Here is a 13699-nt window from a genome sequence, read left to right on the forward strand (position 1 = left end):
TACCCTCAATAGGAATAGAAAAGCTTTACAGAAATTCAATAAAAGGGAAAGCTTTTAAATTTTATTTTATTTTTGGGGGGGGAAGAAGTGTTAAATAATTCTTTCTGTTTGGAACATGCTGAATTTGAGATATTCATGGGGCATTTCGTTAATGACTTTTAGGCAGTTATAAGACTATGTAACTAGACCTCAGGTAAGAGATTAGGGCCCAATATGGAGAACTCTCACTTATCTGCCTAGAAAAGATAATTAACCCAGAAGAGCTGAAGAAGTCACCAAGGGAGCATAGAAAAAAAGAGAAAACTTTTACCTTACACTACCTATTACACCTCTATTTTTCTGCCTTAGAATCATCAAAGTAATAGAAAAAGCTGAAGTGAAAGGAACAGCATTTTCCTGACTCAGCTTCCTCCCCATATACTACCTAATTGACCCCAGTCTCCCTAATGGGCTTCCTAGTCTAGGGGCAAAAAAAGGTCCCAGCCTCATATAGCTAGGACCTCCCAGACAGTGGGGACCTGGGGCCAAATGAGTCACTCTATTCTGATAATGGTTTGATGAGCCAAGTTTCCAAATGGAAATGAGGAGGATGCAAGTCCAGAAAAGGAAGCTTTGTGCCACTGAATCCTTATTGTATATAATCTTGCTATGTTGAAGCAAAAGTAGAATTTCTTCTTTTATTAAATATTCAGTGAATTCCAACTGCCTTATTTTCTTCCCATATCAAACTTGAACTAAGGAGGTTCTAGCTTTAAAGCCAGGCATATACCACATGTCTATATTCCTTGCTTCTACTTTCTAACCTCCCACTTTTCAATTCCTTACAATAGGGCTTCTATTACCACCCCAAAATAGCTCAGTCAAGGTCAGAAATGATCTTTTTATTGCTAAATTCAATGGTCTCATCTTTCTTAAGCACTTGGGTATTTACCATACTGACTCCAGACTCCCAATTCTTTCTACAATCTGAACTTTTTATGGTACTGATATATGATCATTCTCTTCCTACATGGTCACTTCTTGGCCTCCTTTGGAGGAATATATAAACTGATATACCTAAAAACCATGTCCTAGTCCCTATTCTTTTATCTCTATATTTTCTCTCTTATGACCTCATTACCACCCCAAAATAAACTATCATCTCTAAACAAATTAGTACCAGCTGTCTATATCCAGCCCTTCTCCAAATATCCAATTCTTTATCTCCAACTTGCCTACAAGATGTCTCAATATGGAAATCCCATAGGCATGTCAGATTCAGAATACCTAAAATAAACTTCATCTTTCCTCTAAATCCAGTTGTTGTTTTGTCCAACTCTTTATGACTCCATTTGGGGTTTTCTTAGCAAAGATACTGGAAGGATTTGCCATTTCCCTCTCCAGCTCATTTTGCAAATGAAGAAACTGGAGACAAACTTGCCCAGGGTAACAGTTAGTACCTGAGACATAATTTGAACTCAGAAAGATGAGTCCTTCTAAATCTAGACGTACACCTCATTTCTCGATTTCTATAAGAGCATCACTCACCAATAAAATCAGATTTGTTGCCAAGTCTCTATCTCCTTAACATCTTTCATATTAATATCCCCTCATCTTCACTTATATCACAGCAAACAGTACAGGTCTTTATCATACTATTTCATTTCCTTGCACCCAAACTCTCTCACACAGACATACCAAACGAATATTCCTATATTAACTACATCCTGAAAAAAGGCAGTCTAGACAATGAGGAAATATCCGTAATCAACATGCGTTCAAGAAATGGTATAGCATCCAAATTTCTATAGGAGAAACTAGTGCAGTTGAAGGAGAAAATAGATAGTAAAACTATACTAGTGTGAGACCTGAACTTAACACTATCAAATGTAGATAAATCAAAACAAAAAATAAGAAAGAGGAAAGAGATGTAAATGAAATCTTAGAAAAATTAGCGTTAATAGATATATGGAGAACAATAAATAGGGACAAAAAGGAATACACCTTCTTTTCAACTGCATATGGTACATTCACAAAGCTTGACCATGTACTAGGGCATAAAAACGTGGTAAACAAATGCAGAAAAGCAGAAATAATAAATGCAACCTTTCCAGATCATAATTGAATAAAATAATAATCAGTGAGGGTACATGGAGAGGCAATCAAAAATTAATTGGAAATTAAATAATATGATTCTCTAAAAGCAGTTAGAGAACAAAACATAGAAAGAATTAATAATTTCATTGAAGAAAATGACAATGATAAGATATTCTTTCAAAATCTATTGGATGCAGCCAAAGCAGTACTCAGGGGGAAATTTATATGCCTGAGTTCATATATTAACAAATTAGGGAGGGCATAGGGTCAATGAATTGGACATCCAAATCAAAAAACTTGAAAACAAACAAATCAAAAATCCCCAGATGAAAACTAAAATAGAGATCCTAAAAATTAAAGGAGAAATTAATAAAATCAAAGTAAAAAAACTATTGAATTAATAAATAACACTAGAAGCTGGTATTTTGAAAAAACAAATAAAATAGATAAAGTATTGGTCAATCTAATAAAAAAAAGGAAAGAAGAAAACCAAATTAGCAGTATCATAGATGAAAAGGAAGACCTCACCTGTGATGAAGAAGAAATTAAGGCAATCATTAAAAACTATTGCACCCAATTATATGGCAACAAATATGGCAAAATATCTAGGTGATATGGATGATTACTTACAAAAATATAAATTGCCTAGATTAAGAGAAGAAGAAATAGAATTCTTAAATAATCCCATATGAGAAAAAGAAATAGAACAAGCCAAAGAACTCCCTAAGAAAAAATCACCAGGGCCTGATGGATTAACAAGTGAATTCTATCAAATATTCAAAGAACAACTATTCCCAATATTATACAAACTATTTGACAGAATAAGCCAAGACGAAGTTCTACCAAATTCCTTTTATGACACAAATATGGTACTGATTCCAAAGCTAGGCTGGTCAAAAACAGAGAAAGAAAACTATAGACCAATCTCCTTAATGAACTTAGATGCAAAAATCTTAAACAGAATACTAGCAAAAAGACTCCAGCAAGTCATTGTAATAATTAAAATTAAATAATATTTCTTTCTACCCAGAGATATATATTTTAATATTTATTAGGATTGGTAGAAAATCATTCCTGGGGGCAGCTGGGTAGCTCATTGGATTGAGAACCAGACCTAGAGACGGGATGCCCTAGGTCCAAATCTGGCCTCAGACACTTCCCAGCTGTGTGACCCTGGGCAAGTCACTTGACCCCCATTGCCTAGCCCTTACCAGTCTTCTGGGTATTGGCTCCAAGACAGAAGGTAAGGGAGGGAGGGAGGGAGGGAGGGAGGGAGGGAGGGAGGGAGGGAGAGAGAGAGAGAGAGAGAGAGAGAGAGAGAGAGAGAGAGAGAGAGAGAGAGAGAGAGAGAGAGAGAGAGAGAGAGAGAGAGAGAGAGAGAAAATCATTCCTAAGCGACCCCATACTCCCTAGCCTGCCAGTTTCTTTCTCATTCCCCCGACCTGCCTGCTGTCTCTTCTCCCCATGCTTCTTCCATGGTATTCTCCTTGGTCCTCCCTGTCTCTCCCACAAACCTTAACTTTTATTGACATACAGAACATGCACAGACACAAACCTGGTGCAACTGTGGTATGTCAGGAATTTTTGATGGACATGTAAAGTTACTCAGGAAGGGAAGGGGATGAGCTTCCTCGACATAATCCCCCTGTGATCCTTTGGGAGACACGTTTCCCCAATGGATCATTTAAATATAACTACCTCATAAATCTAAATACCTTCTAGCTAAAAGAACATACAATATTAAATTTTTCTAAGAGGGAGTTACAATAGTTAGAGATGGGAGTCAAATACAAAAACTGATTGATATACACACTGACAAAATGCCAAATGGGGACAGTCCCCTTTGGCATAAGAGTTTACATTCAGAATAAGTATGTTCAATCCACTTCAGTTCAGTTCATTATAGACCAAAGTTCATTCTGGATCTTTTGATGCATTGTGTAGCTTCTTCAGGCATCTTTACAGCACCTTCTCCAAAAAGATCCACTTTCTTGATTTTAGGTGTTGGCAAGTTCCTTTCCTGAATTTGTTTAGGATAATTATGCATCATCATTAGGCTTATTCATTATGATCAGGTGGGATTTATACCAGGAATTCAAGGACAGTTCAATATCAGGAAAACCATCCACATAATTGACCACATCAACAAAGAAACCAACAAAAATTACATGATTATCTCAAAAGATGCAGAAAATGCCTTTTACAAAATACAACATTCATTGCTATTGAAAACACTAGAAAGTATAGGAATAGAAAATCCTTTCCTAAGAAAAAAAAGTATTTATCTAAAACCATCAGCAAATATCATCTGCAATAGGGATAAACTAGATGCATTCCCATTAAGATCAGGAGTGAAACAAGGATGCCCATTATCACCTCTATTATTTAACATTGTACTCGCAACACTAGCAATAGCAATTGGAGAAGAAAAAGAAATTGAAGTTATTAAAATTGGCAATGCGGAGACCAACCTATCACTCTTTGCAGATGATATGATGGTCTACTTAAAGAATCCTAGAGAATCAACTAAAAAGCTAGTGGAAATAATCAACAACTAGCAAAGTTGCAAGATACAAAATGAAACCCACATAAGTCATCAGCATTTCTATATATCTCCAACATATCTCAGCAGCAAGAATTAGAGAAATCCCAATTTAAAATCACCCTAGACAATATAAAATCCTTGGAATCTATCTACCAAGACAAATACAGGAACTACATGAACACAACTACAAAACACTTCCCACATAATTAAAACTAGATCTAAACAAATGGAAAAACATTAACAAAAGCTAACATAATAAAAAAGATCATCCTGGGGGCAGCTGGGTAGCTCAGTGGATTGAGAGCCAGGCCTAGAGATGGGAGGTCCTGGGTTCAAATCTGACCTCAGACACTTCCCAGCTGTGTGACCCTGGGCAAGTCCATTGCCTAGCCCTTACCAGTCTTCTGCCTTGGAACCAATACATAGCATTTATTCCAAGATAGAAGGTAAGGGTTTAAAAAAAAAATGACCATCCTACCCAAACTTTTTAATTGACTCAGAAAAAAAACATAACAAAGTTCATTTGGAAGAAGAAAAGATCAAAGCTATACATGGAAATCATGAAAAAAAAAATTTGAAGGAAAGTGTCCTAGTAGTACCAGGTCTTAAACTATAGTATAAAGCAATGGTCATCAAAACAATATGGTATTGGCTAAGAGACAGAAAGGAGGGTCAATGGAATAGACTTGGTGTAAATGACCTCAGCAAGACAGTCTATGATAAGCCCAAAGATCCCAACTTTGGGGACCAAAACCCACTATTTGACAAAAACTGCTGGGAAAATTGGAAGACAGTATGGGAGAGATTAGGTTTAGATCAACATCTCACACCCTACACCAAGATAAACTCAGAATGGGTGAATGACTTGTACATAAAGAAGAAAACTATAAGTAAATTAGGTGAACACAACATAATATACATGTCAGATCTTTGGGAAAGGAAAGATTTTAAAAACAAGCAAGAGAGATAGAAAAAAAACACAAAATGTAAAATCAATAATTTTGATTACATCAAATTAAGAAGTTTTTGTACAAACAAAACCAATGCAACCAAAATTAGAAGGGAAGTTATCAAATTGGGAAACAATCTTCATTACAATAACCTCTGACCAAGGTCTAATTACTCAAATTTATAAAGAGCTAAATCAATTGTACAAAAATCAAGCCATTCTTCAATTGATAAATGGGTAAGGGACAAGAATAGGCAATTTTCAGTTAAGGAAATCAAAACTATTAATAAGCACATGAAAAAAGTGTTCTAAATCTCATAATCAGAGAAATGCAAATCAAAACAACTCTGAGGTTTCACCTCACACCTAGCAGATTGGCTAACATGACAGCAAAGGAAAGTAATGAATGCTGGAGGGGATGTGGCAAAGTAGGGACATTAATTCATTGCTGGTGGAGTTGTGAATTGATCCAACCATTCTGGAGGGCAATTTGGAACTATGCCCAAAGGGCAATAAAAGACTGTCTGACCTTTGATCCAGCCATAGAACTGCTGGGTTTATACCCCAAGGAGATAATAAGAATATTTGTACAAGAATATTCATAGCCTCACTCTTTGTGTTGGCAAAAAATTGGAAAATGAGGGGATGCCCTTCAATTGGGGAATGGCTGAACAAATTGTGGTATATGTTGGTGATGGAATACTATTGTGCTCAAAGGAATAATAAAGTGGAGGAATTCCATGGAGACTGGAACAACTTCCAGGAATTGACGCAGGCGAAAGGAGCAGGACCAGGAGAACATTTTACACAGAGACTGATATACACTGTGGTACAATCGAATGTAATAGACTTCTCCATTAGTGGCAATGCAGTAACCCTGAACAACTCTGAGGGATCTACAAGAAAGAACACTATCCACATTCAGAGGAAAAACTGTAGGAGTAAAAACACTGAAGAAAAACAACTGCTTGAATACATGGCTCGAGGGGGATATGGTTGGGGATGTAGACTCTAAATGAACATCCTAGTACAAATACCAACAACATGGAAATGGGTTCAGATCAAGGACATATGTAATACCCAGTGCAATTGTATGTGGGCTACAGGAACAGTGGGGGTACGGGATGGAGGGATAGAATATGATTCTTGTAACCAAGAAATAATGTTCTAAATTAACTAAATTTAAAAAAAGAAAAAGAAAAGAAAAGGAGCTAGAAACTCTATTAGCAGGTCTTAATCCTACATAAACAGGGAGTTACAGAACTCAATAAGCAAAAGGAGTGAAAATCACTTTGGTAGTGGAGTGAAGAATACTTTTGAGTGGAGAGAAAGTTTAAGCAAGGATAATCGTTATTTATTCTATTTAAAAGACTTTCTCTTCATTGATGCTTGTCATCATCTTTTTCTTTCTTCAAGGCTCACCACAAATGCTTCCCCCTTCAGAAAGCCTCCCCTAATCCCTTCAGATGAAAGTAATCTCTACACTCACCAAATTACTTAAAACGTTCACTTTCTTGGGTCTCCTCATCTGAAAAATGAAACGATTAGATTAGATGGTTTCTAAAATCCAGGACAGCCTAAAATTCTTATTTCATTAGCTATGAAATGAACAGCCAGATTATCAACCTTTGGATATATGGAGCAATTCAGCAAAGATAACTTTCAAAATACAACTCAAGTGTACCTTTCTTTTTTCTTTTTTAAATGAACCAAGGGGCATAAGCTAAAGTCAACTACAGTAATAATGATTAATAATAATAGTATTTCTACATGCCAGAAACTATGCTAACTGCTTAACAAGCACTACCACATTTTATCCTCACAACAACCTGGTATGTATAGTTATTATCCCCATTCTACAACTGAGGAAACTGAGGCAAAGTTTAAGTGACTTATAAAAGGTAATAATGCTAGGAACTGGATAAGACTAGATCTTAACTCCTAACTCTAGGCCTCTATGTCCAGTGGCACCTAATATTCTACTGGTGAAACTATAAAATGATTCAATAATTCTAGAAAATAATTTGGAATAACTGAAGAAAATAATTAAACTATCAGTACCCTTTCCATTACTGAGCATATGTTCCCAAAGAGGTCAATGACAAAAACTTACATTTTCATATATAGTAGCAAATATCTTAAAACAAAATGTATTTCCATTTGTAAAGAAAATGAATGTAATGGAATAACATAACCCTCATTGTTTTAGAACATCAAAACTACCCTGCAGTCTATTCACTCTGAAATATCCCTCCACATGGTTGGCCTCTTCTCCCATTGGTGAGTCTTATAGTGCTAAAATAAATGGTAAAACTGACCTCATTGTCCTATTTACACGTACACTAACTACCCTGCAAATTCACGGTTCAATTTACACAGATACTTTTTTGTAAAGCAATTCATAACTTCTCAGATCCTGAAGTTGCTAAATTTTGATGTCTTACATACAGACACAGATATATCCATAATACTGTCTAGACTAAGAATGCTTAACCTAAGAATAGATTTCTCTGGATAAGTTTTTCATTAACATAGAGATAATTTAGAAGATTTAAAATTAATAATTAAGTTTACATACCAGTTTTTATATACATTTAGATTACCCAGATTCACATATTTTCAATATTTTCCCCACAAGTAATTTATTTTCTTTAAAGCATCATAATGAATGCTGAGAGTTTTGCCCTGATAAATAGAAGGGGGGGGGGGGGGAGCCACTGTACCCATTAAAGAAAAAAAAAATACGCTAAGGAAACAGCTTTCAATTTAAGACTTCCTGAAAGCTATTAAGAAGGTTAATGAAGTAAATGAATACTGAAACAAAAAGCATTTTAAATTATGCATTATTTTCCAATATGGATGTAACTTTTAAAAAATTATTTCATCCAGCTCCATTAATTCAGGATGAAGTAAACAACACACACACAAAAATACACATCCTCTTTTTGTGAAGAGGGAAGATGATATTACAGTGCAATCTTGATTCGCTTTTTCCTTTCTAGCTTTCTTTCAAATTCTATACAGAACAAAAAATGAAGGTGATATTCTGAGGTCATCAAATGGCTGAAAGTAAATCCTTTAAGAGTTCCATCCAACAAATTGATGATAACTTTTTACTTTCTTTCCTTTCTATAAAACACAAGTTGAAGAAGAAACACTTCCCCCACCCCCTTTTACATTCATCCCCAAGAAATTTGCTGCTGGAAAAAAAGTTTACCAAGCAAAGAACTAGTAGATTATCACATTAAAGACTAGTAATGGCAATTTTGTTTCAGTATTTCCATATCAGGTGTTTGGAGCATATCCAACAGTTTCAATTATTCCATCACTCAATGCCAACAGCTTTTACTTCTTCCCATATTTACCAACTTGTTCCATCCCTATCCAAAGTCAGAAGATATACAATGGAAACTTAAGGTCAAGACAGGAAGAAGGGAATATAGTAATCCCAGTAAAAGAATGTTGGCCCTGTCCCTTTCCTTTCATTAGTTGTTGTCTTTATTTTGCACTTCTATATGAAAAAAAAAAAAACACCAGACAGAGATAAGAAAAGCTAATCCTCCCCATTCAGAGATGGCAAACTCCACAGAAGCACAGAAGCCCCAAAATCCCAAGAAAAATAAGAAGAAAGGGGCGACTTTGGACACATTCTACGGAGCCAAAATACAAAATACAGAGGAGATAGAAGACGATACACAAGAAAATGCGCCGAAACCTTCCAAAGGAAATGGAAACTCTCCACAAACCCATGAAGAATTTGAATCAGAAATGACCAAAAAGATGGAAGCCTTCTGGGAGGAAAAGGGGGAAATAATGCAAAAGAAATTCACGCATCTACAAAACCAGTGTGACCAAACTGAAAAGGAAAACCAGGCTTTAAAGGCCAGAATCAGGCAACTGGAAGACAACGATCGTGTAAAAGAGCAAGAATTAATAAAGCAAAGCCAAAATACCAAGAAATTAGAAGAGAACATAAAATATCTCACCGACAAGGTGACAGATCTGGAAAATAGAGGGAGAAGAGATAATTTAAGAATAATTGGACTTCCAGAAAAGCCAGAAATAAACACCAAACTCGACATCGTGATACAAGATATAATCAAAGAAAATTGCACAGAGATTCTAGAACAAGGGGGTAATACAGCCACTGACAGAGCTCACAGAACACCTTCTACACTAAACCCCCAAAAGACAACTCCGAGGAATGTAATTGCCAAATTCCAAAGCTATCAAACAAAAGAAAAAATCCTACAGGAAGCCAGAAAAAGACAATTTAGATATAAAGGAATGCCAATCAGGGTCACACAAGACCTGGCAAGTTCTACTCTGAATGATCGTAAGGCATGGAACATGATCTTCAGAAAGGCAAGAGAGCTGGGTCTCCAACCAAGAATCAGCTACCCAGCAAAACTGACTATATACTTCCAAGGGAAAGTATGGGCATTCAACGAAATAGAAGACTTCCAACTTTTTGCAAAGAAAAGATCAGAGCTCTGTGGAAAGTCTGATACCGAAAATCAAAGAGCAAGGAATACCTGAAAAGGTAAATATTAAGGAAAGGGGAAAGGAGAAAAATGTTATCTTCTTCTTTTACTCAAACTCTCTTCTATAAGGACTACATTTATATCAATCTATGTATACTAACATGTGGGGGGGAAATGTAATGTATAAATAGGGGGTAAAGAAAGACCAAATAGAATAATCTTTCTCACACAAAGATTCACATGGGAAGGGGAGGGGAAGAAAACTCCTATAAGGAGAGGAAAAGAGGGATTTTTACTTAAACCTTAATCTCAGGGAAATCAACTCTGAGAGGGAAAAACATCTAGATCCATTGGGATCTTGAATTCTATCTTACCCAACAAGGGTAGGGAGAAGGGAAAACCAAGGGGGGAGGAGGGGGAGAGGGAAAACAAAAAGGGAGGGAAAGAGAGGGGGGAGGTAGAGGGAACAAAAAGGGAGGGACTAAAAAGGGAAACATCAAGGGAGGGGACAAGGGGGACTGATTCAAAGTAAATCACTGGAATAAAAAGGTAGAGCCGAAGAAGAAAAGGTTAGAATTAGGGAAGGATATCAAAATGCCAGGGAGTCCACAAATGACAATCATAACTTTGAACGTGAATGGGATGAACTCACCCATAAAACGTAGACGAATAGAAGAATGGATTAGAATCCAAAACCCTACCATATGTTGCCTTCAAGAAACACACATGAGGCGGGTTGACACCGACAAGGTCAGAATTAAAGGATGGAGTAAGACCTTCTGGGCATCAACTGACAGAAAGGCAAGAGTGGTAATCATGATATCTGATAAAGCCAAAGCAAAAATAGACCTGATCAAAAGGGATAGGGAAGGTAATTATATTTTGTTAAAAGGGACTTTAGACAATGAGGAAATATCATTAATCAACATGTATGCACCAAATAATATAGCACCCAAATTTCTAATGGAGAAACTAGGAGAATTGAAGGAAGAAATAGACAGTAAAACCATATTAGTGGGAGACTTCAACCAACCATTATCAAATTTAGATAAATCAAATCAAAAAATAAATAAGAAAGAGGTAAAAGAAGTGAATGAAATCTTAGAAAAATTAGAACTAATAGACATATGGAGAAAAATAAATAGGGATAAAAAGGAATACACCTTCTTCTCAGCACCACATGGCACATTCACAAAAATTGGCCATACATTAGATCACAGAAACATAGCACACAAATGCAGAAAAGCAGAAATAATAAATGCAGCCTTCTCAGATCACAAGGCAATAAAAATAATGATTAGTAATGGTACATGGAAAACCAAATCTAAAACCAATTGGAAATTAAACAATATGATACTCCAAAATTGTTTAGTTAAAGAAGAAATCATAGAAACAATTAATAATTTCATCGAGGAAAATGACAATGGCGAGGCATCCTTTCAAACCTTTTTGGATGCAGCCAAAGTGGTAATCAGAGGTAAATTCATATCCCTGAATGCTTATATTAACAAACTAGGGAGAGCAGAGATCAATCAATTGGAAATGCAAATGAAAAAACTCGAAAGCGATCAAATTAAAACCCCCCAGCAGAAAACCAAATTAGAAATCCTAAAAATTAAGGGAGAAATTAATAAAATCGAAAGTGATAGAACTATTGATTTAATAAATAAGACAAGAAGCTGGTACTTTGAAAAAACAAACAAAATAGACAAAGTACTGGTCAATCTAATTAAAAAAATGAAGGAAGAAAAGCAAATTAACAGCATCAAGATGAAAAGGGGGACAGCACCTCCGATGAAGAGGAAATTAAGGCAATCATTAGAAATTACTTTGCCCAATTATATGGCAATAAATACACCAATTTAGGGGATATGGATGAATATATACAAAAATACAAACTGCCTAGACTAACAGAAGAGGAAATAGAATTCTTAAATAATCCCATATCAGAAAATGAAATCCAACAAGCCACCAAAGAACTTCCTAAGAAAAAATCCCCAGGGCCTGATGGATTCACCAGTGAATTCTATCAAACATTCAGAGAACAGTTAATCCCAATACTATACAAACTATATGACATAATAAGCAAAGAGGGAGTTCTACCAAACTCCTTTTACGACACAAACATGGTACTGATTCCAAAACCAGGCAGGTCAAAAACAGAGAAAGAAAACTATAGGCCAATCTCCCTAATGAATATAGATGCAAAAATCTCAAATAGGATACTAGCAAAAAGACTCCAGCAAGTGATCAGAAGGATCATTCACCATGATCAAGTAGGATTTATACCAGGGACGCAGGGCTGGTTCATATTAGGAAAACCATCCACATAATTGACCACATCAACAAGCAAACCAGCAAGAACCACATGATTATCTCAATAGATGCAGAAAAAGCATTTGATAAAATACAACACCCATTCCTATTAAAAACACTAGAAAGCATAGGAATAGAAGGGTCATTCCTAAAAATAATAAACAGTATATATCTAAAACCATCAGCTAATATCATCTGCAATGGGGATAAACTAGACACATTCCCAATAAGATCAGGAATGAAACAAGGATGCCCATTATCACCTCTACTATTTGACATTGTACTAGAAACACTAGCAGTAGCAATTAGAGAAGAAAAAGAAATTGAAGGCATCAAAATAGGCAAGGAAGAGACCAAGTTATCACTCTTTGCAGATGACATCATGGTCTACTTAAAGAATCCTAGAGATTCAACCAAAAAGCTAATTGAAATAATCAACAACTTTAGCAAAGTTGCAGGATACAAAATAAACCCACATAAATCATCAGTTTTTCTATATATCTCCAACACAGCTCAGCAGCAAGAACTAGAAAGAGAAATCCCATTCAAAATCACCTTAGACAAAATAAAATATCTAGGAATCTACCTCCCAAGACAAACAGAGGAACTATATGAACACAACTACAAAACACTCTCCACACAACTAAAACTAGACTTGAACAATTGGAAAAACATTAACTGCTCATGGATAGGATGAGCCAATATAATAAAAATGACCATCCTACCCAAACTTATTTATCTATTTAGTGCCATACCCATTGAACTACCAAAATACTTCTTCACTGATTTAGAAAAAAACATAATAAAGTTCATTTGGAAGAACAAAAGATCAAGGATATCCAGGGAAATAATGAAAAAAAATACAAAGGAAGGGGGTCTTGCAGTCCCAGATCTCAGACTATATTACAAAGAAGCGATCATCAAAACAATTTGGTACTGGCTAAGAGACAGAAAGGAAGATCAGTGGAATAGACTGGGGGCAAGCAACCTCAGCAAGACAGTATATGACAAACCCAAAGATCCCAGCTTTTGGGACAAAAATCCACTATTTCATAAAAACTGTTGGGAAAATTGGAGGACAGTATGGGAAAGATTAGGCTTAGATCAACACCTCACACCCTACACCAAGATAAATTCAAAATGGATGAATGACTTGAACATAAAGAAGGAAACTATAAGAAAATTAGGCGAACACAGAATAGTATACATGTCAGACCTTTGAGAAGGGAAATACTTCAAAACCAAGCAAGAATTAGAAAGAGTTATAAAATGCAAAATAAATAATCTGGATTACATCAAATTAAAAAGTTTTTGTACAAACAAAAACAA

At 35.7% G+C, this 13699-nt stretch overlaps 1 protein-coding gene across 50 annotated transcripts in view; it reads right to left on the reverse strand.

The window, feature by feature from the left end:
- The window catches only part of SIPA1L1 (signal induced proliferation associated 1 like 1), a 368156-nt gene that overhangs the window by 287246 nt on the left and 67211 nt on the right, over positions 1–13699 (reverse strand). For 6 of the 50 annotated variants that reach the window (XM_016423174.2, XM_056810714.1, XM_056810715.1 and 3 more), the window contains one exon: positions 7060–7098. The exons of the other annotated variants lie outside the window; for them this stretch is intronic. The gene's annotated coding sequence lies outside the window, so the exon portion shown is untranslated. The remainder of the gene's footprint in view (positions 1–7059; positions 7099–13699) is intronic. 50 annotated transcript variants of the gene reach the window in all.

The sequence above is a fragment of the Monodelphis domestica genome, chromosome 1, assembly GCF_027887165.1.
Source record: "Monodelphis domestica isolate mMonDom1 chromosome 1, mMonDom1.pri, whole genome shotgun sequence".
Classification (NCBI taxonomy): Eukaryota; Metazoa; Chordata; class Mammalia; order Didelphimorphia; family Didelphidae; genus Monodelphis; species Monodelphis domestica.